This window comes from Malus domestica, chromosome 11 (genome assembly GCF_042453785.1).
Source record: "Malus domestica chromosome 11, GDT2T_hap1".
Classification (NCBI taxonomy): domain Eukaryota; kingdom Viridiplantae; phylum Streptophyta; class Magnoliopsida; order Rosales; family Rosaceae; genus Malus; species Malus domestica.
This window is the reverse complement of record NC_091671.1, coordinates 14,452,719-14,459,366: the sequence shown is the minus strand read 5'-3', so window position 1 is coordinate 14,459,366 and position 6,648 is coordinate 14,452,719. Positions and strand designations below refer to the sequence as shown.

At 35.7% G+C, this 6,648-nt stretch overlaps 1 non-coding gene across 1 annotated transcript; it reads left to right on the top strand.

Moving 5' to 3' along the window:
• Positions 1-1,109: 1,109 nt before the first annotated feature.
• Positions 1,110-1,212, top strand: LOC114819886 (small nucleolar RNA Z103). The gene has a single exon (XR_003767184.1). It is a non-coding gene; the product is annotated as a small nucleolar RNA Z103 (small nucleolar RNA).
• The last annotated feature ends 5,436 nt before the right edge of the window (positions 1,213-6,648 follow it).

Below are 6,648 nucleotides of genomic sequence, written 5' to 3'. Positions count from 1 at the left end.
ACCATTCCCTCATAGTTTTATTTTTGGGAACTCAGACAAGAACTTCTCAATGGGTCACCCATCCTAGGACCGCTCTCGCTCAAGCTCGCTTAACTTTGGAGTTCCGACGGAATTCGAAACCAGTGAGTTCCCAAAAGGCTTCATGCTATAGGAGGTGGACATGTACAAATAAGGCACATCACCTCCTCTCCGTTAGTCGATGTGGGATGTTACAGTGAGAAAGTTGTTCATTATCTCAATAAGCGTGGCCTTCGTTGCCAACATAAGTGATGGACATTTGAAATCATTTTTTGTGAGTAATGTCTCCGTTTTTTTTTTTTTTTTTTTTTTTAGCATATTTGACACTCAATTGTTAGTAGGAATTTAATTTGCTGGCCTTTATACATGTGCAAAACTGTTGTATACCTAATATCTCATTAGCATAGCCAGGATCCAGTGTTAGTTTATTTGAACCAAATTTTTCAATCAACTGAACCTCAAACTCAAGTTAAGTGCTGGAATTTTTATATGAATTCCATATACAGTTAGTTTCATGATCCAGTTATATTCTATTTTTTGCATTTAACTCAGTTCAATTTAGTGAATTGCGTTTCTGATGGTCTTTAAATGTACAGTGAGGTGTTAACCTCTTCTTCCGAAGATTCAATGAAAAGAAGACAAATAACAAAATCAATAGTCAAGTTGTAGCTACAACAAATATGTTTAAGCAGGTTATAAAAGCAAAGATTATTAGGTATGGCCTAAATCCTCAACCACAGTGGAACGAATTAATAATATGTTTTCTTAACTTTCTTTTCTTGATGACTTCCGTTTAAATTCAATATTTACTGACCTTTCTCTTCAGGAGAATTGGTTGCTACTAATATATATACAAACTATCTTCATTTTACCTATTCTGAATACATAGCTTATTCCTTGCTTGACCATTGATGAGTTAAGTTAATGTATAGAGTTTATCTTCAATGAGAGCATCTACATTTATACTTTTGTATGATCAACTCAAACCTCTCTTTGGACAACCAACCAATTAGCCATGTGTTTACAATAGATCAAAAGAAGAAAGTCTTTGTGTATAAATTGATAGCAACCAATTCCTCTGAAGAGAAAAGATGGAAGTGATGATTATTTCTCCAAATGATGGAGGCTGAAAGAAGTCAGCATACTGCATCTCTAATATACAAAGAGGCACCAAACTCGCTATATCTAATCCATCTTTTTACACATTTCATTTCACTTTTACAATAAAAATATTAATAAATTAACTCATGATTAACAATGTCATCATTTAAATTATTTCAAGTGTTGTTTTTATTCAACCTGTTTGATTCAATTCTGCCATTTACACCAAAATATCTAAACAATGACATCAAATTTTGAAGTAAAAAATCTAATGACATTACTATGTTTTCAGTTTGATTCAGTGACACAATCTATTAACTTCCTTTTCAATTACTTTTATTTGAACATATTCCACTTTGTTTAGAATCAGCCGATACTTTTCCTTGCATCACCAATCAGTTATAGGTTATTATATTCAATCTATAGCTATGTTGTTTCTCTCATGCTTTATCACAATATATTAGTTACACATAAACATTTACACAATTCCTAATCTTAGAACATTACACTTCAAATACATGTTGGCTCAAATATTGTTTTGACATATATTCTTAGCTTATTAATGCATTTTCAATGATGGGCGTTGATATATTCTCAATTGGCGTCTTCTGACTTTACTTCTTCTCACGTTTTCCTTTACTTTTCACTTTTCTTTCTCACACATCTCAGCTTCCATCATTTTTTATCATCGATTTCTTTATGTGTTTCAATATGTGTCTTAACTCGTAAACTGCAACCATGGAGTCGATTCATCTGAAGTATGCAAACCCTGCGACAATCAAAGCTTTCCGCTGAGAACACAAAGAAACCCACAAATCAATCTCAGAGCAGGAGCAAACGTTTCACCTTCCCACTCTAACTCGGCATTTTCTAATCCATTCCAAATTCTTTGGAATTCCAAGGTAAACAAACACCAACCAAATCCTTTTCCACTTACTGTGATTCCCTTGGTTTCAAGTGTTTTCTTCACCTAAATTCAAATTAATTTCTTCATTCCCCTTAAATAACTTTGAAATTAAACGTTTTATTTTGTGTTTTCTCTGCTATTTCTTTCCCAGTAAAGCAGGAGTACCAACTTTTAGTTCAAAGCTTCATATATGACCCATATGTGTATTCATTTGCATATTTAGCTGATTTTAAGGCGACTTTGCAATTGGTCACCAACGAGGATGCAGCCACTTGCAACTGGTTACAAAGTTTCCTGTGAGTTAAAAGTGTTAGACTTTTGATTCATAATTTTTATGTTTTTTTTATCATTTTTGTTATCTCTACTACTGTTTTGAAATTTTTTATTTATGCTTTTTATCGAATATATATATGTGTACACACTCAAATTATAGTTTTACTGTTTTTATTTTGAAGAAGGAAAATGATGGAAATAGAGGACTCCTATAAGATTTCGGTTTTTTGTGAGTTTTCAAGTCCTTTTTCTTGGCTCCAATTTTTCTTTTTCAATCTGTCTGTAATATCGGTGTTATTTACTTTCTTGCAGATTCACAGTCGGATTTACGTTGTTCCAAGACATCCAGTTTTATGCATCAACAATATTAAAAATATATTCGTTCAATTGACGCATTATAAGATAATAGTAACTTATTTCGTCATTAAATATGTCACAACCCGTCCCGGAATTACATTATTGTTGATGTGAAAAGACGAAATTGCCCTTGACGGGTACTAAGGTACATGTGACATATTATTTGGAATAATGCATACTCTCCTAATTTCTTGGAAAATAAATTAAGTGGATTTATTTTGTATGCATTTTGTGTGGTTAAGGATTAAAGGATTTTGGAATTGGGTTTGTTTTGTATGGACCACACACACACAGGACACCTCATCTCTCTCTTCCTCGAGCCCTCTCTCTCCTCCTTCTCAGTTCTCTCACTCTCTCCCTCTTGAAACCGTACGGACAAAGAACAAAGCCCTCAAATCTTCACAGATCGAAGATTCTAAGGTAAGAATCGAACTCCTCTTGAGTCCCTGAGTTCAAATATACTAATTTTAGAACTTAAGACCTTCGATATCATCGTGAAACCATAACTCCGAAATTGGGCACTGTTCATGCACACGTAAAACATTGTGTTTCAGAGAATTTTAAGCTCACAGTGAGCTTAAAGAGGTCCTCACGAGCTTCGGGGTACGTCGTTGGTAGAATTTGGACGTCGGAGGATTAAGAACGGAACTTTTCAAATTCGGCAGGAACTTTCAAGGCTTTTTCCGGTGAATCCCCAGCGAGTTGGGGGTCGAGGCAGGTATGGATGTGTTCATCTCGTCAAGATCTTCATTATGATATATTATACGTAAGAAATGGTGGAGGAATGATGGAGAACAAGGAGATTGAAAAATCTCCAGTTTTTCGGCGATCGGCAAAACCAGTCCGGCGACTGGAGGAAGAAGGTGACGTGCGTGGGGGCGCGTGGGTCCGTGCCCCTCCCGGCGCGTGGGGGTGCGTGCGGCCTCGAAATTTTTTTCTAAAGATACCTCGACGTCCGTGACGTCAAGTAGGTCATTGTGGTATATTCATATACCCAAATTGAGCATCGTATGAGAAGTTATTTCGAATTGTCGGTTATGTGCTTTAATTAACATTTTTATAGTTGTTTCGCATATAGGTGATACCTATCCCGAGGACAAGTGCATTCAAGGACGTCACGGGGGTTACGACCCTTCGACTTACCAGTGAGTGGGCAGTTATTTTCTGTTATTACCTATATACTACTGAATTTCCCAGAAATTGAATTTAAATGAAAGTATGTTTTTAAAATGCCATGCATGCATATTATGAATGATATGAATTAGTATTTGATGCATATATACGTTAAATGGTGATGTGGACGCACATGTGAGTATTAGGTGAGTTTTATGTTAATCATGTAATTTATTGTGATGTGAATTGTATTGAAAGCTCAAACCTGCACCCCTGGTGTTAGTGCTTATATTATTCACCCTGCACCGCACGCTCACCTTGGATCTAAGTAGGTGCATGTCGTACAGACCATGAGAGGGTTCCGACATGTCGTACAGACCATAGAGTGGTTCCGACTGTAGGTGATTTTAGATTATTATACAGTTGTTAATGAGAGAAGCACTAGAGTGTATTCTTACACCTTTCTTATCGTACAGACTACTTCAGGTAGTTCCGATTTATGTGCAGAGTAGCGCCGTACAGGTCACTGCGGTGACTCCGGTTGGATTGGATATTGAGCTTTAGAATTAACCGTACATGACCAACTGCAGGGTCTCCGGTTGATTCATTATTTCACCTGTTATATTGATGCATCCTTATTCTGTTATTGACATTTATAGTATGGCATACTTTCTGATTTTTTATAAAGAATTGTGATTTGAGATATATGAAGATTTTTATATATATTATGTTATTTTCTGGGAAAGTATACAGGTTTTACAGCGAGGGGTTAGAAATGTTATTAATTGAAATATTTTCAAAAAGCTTTGTTTTACTGACCCACTCAATTTTGGTTTGCGCCCCTCCAGGTTCTAGTTAGCAGCGTTGGTGGCCCACGAGGATTTCCACGGCGTACTAACATACTACATAAATGTAGGACTCACCTTCGGGTGTTGTAACTTAGTTATGGTCTTACTTGACTGCACCTAGTAATTATGCTCTGAATATGTGTGTTTCACACTTAAACTTACTCTAGCACGTTGCTTGGTTAGTATTGTTAGTATTTGGTTTTTATTTCTTCGTATTTCTCTTATCCATTACTTCCGCGTCACACTTTTGATTACGTCACACTCACGTGATGGCCAGCACGCCTTGATTCTAGGATCGGGGTGTGTCAAAATATCCACATCCAACCAATAAGCCAAATATGATAAATTAGTCCACTGAAAAAAAAAGAAAATGATAACAAAAGCAAATACAACAACCACTAAACAAGAAGGAAACTGTTATTAGCACTCCAAAATTCTCATTCTACACTTCTTACAAGTGTATTTTTCTTTCTAATTATAGAAAAATTGGGGTGCAAAATGAGATTTTTGGAGTGCCAATAACAATTCCTAAGAAGAAAGACAAAACAAATTGTCAAATAATTCTAAAACTTGTGAGGATAAATTAGAGTATTGAATTTTAAAATTAGAGCATTGAAATTAAAATATTGATGATGTTGGCTGATCTTTGATCTGTCTCATAAACACCATTGAATTCTCATTGTTTTTTATTCAAAACTTTTAAACTTTCCCACAAAATGCAACTTTTGTAATTGTCAAGGTAAAAGGTTCGGTGAATATTATATATTATACTTATATATTTGGGTCTGATTCAGGGATGGATAAAGATCGGGGACCCCTGTATCCATATCTGAAACCATAATCGAATAACAATTCCAGTTTTTCCTTGTGTCCAAAATATACACGAATTTTCATCCCAAAATCTATTCAATTCAGGTGGCTATCTATGGTTATTAGGTTTAACAGTTTGAAATGTCATCCCTACTTCTAATGAATGTGGCCGTACCAACTCGTGACCACGCTCGGTCAGGCTAGTAGAATAATGTGGGGATGATTGTGTCGAATGCACTGCTAACTTCTGCACTTGAGAAACTACAACAGAGGAAGGAACACTTCTCGATCTAAAGTTCTAAAACTTGAAGATAAGGTTGCTTAATTCACTACGAAGTCTAGGATCTTGCGCTCTGGGTTCGGTCACTTCAACTATATTCATAAGAATATAAGTGCGCCTTATTGGTATCAAGCTGTTAGGCAAAGGTACTCAAAGAAGATAAGTGTCTTTTATAATGAACGTGGTTCGATCATCTGAATGTTGAACTATGAAATGCACCTGAGAGTAATCAATCATAGAACACCTCACTTCACCGTGGCTAATTAAGTGACTTCTTTAGGTGAAAGAATTAAGAACTCTTCACCAATCGAGACCTAGACAGATAACCAACCGACCAAACAGGTACTCCTAAATCGTCTGGTTCTATGGCTATATTGTTGTTTACGTATCTGAACTGAAGGTGTCGCTAGTTGTAAACACAATGTTGTTTACTTATCCAAACAGAATATATGTTGACAAGAGGGGGTTAGGATATTTTGTTTTTTTCTTTGGATTGTGACAAGGGTTTCACGTGGAGTGTTTTGAGTTGTTTTGTTGAGGTAAAATGGCTATTTACATTGCAAACCCTCATATTTATAGGCGTGAATTTCGTGATGGCCAAGTCTGTTGAGTTGTAAAATTCTAATAATATTCCAACTCTTTGGCATACTCTCTGTTGAGTTGTAAAATTCTGATAATATTCCAACTCTCGGATGTACTCTTTGAATATACTCAGAAAAAATTCTCAGCCGAAACTCTATGGCCGCCAAGTCTTACCATCTTTAACTAGGACTCCAAACCTAAATTGATTATGTGATTGATTCAACCTTTATCCGGAAACTAATCATGATCCTTAATATCTATATTATCCAACAACTTAGAGTATATAAACTGAGTGTGTGCAAAATCAGGTCCAAACAAATATATTTAAAGTTAGGAAGCCAAACCATTGATAGGATAAA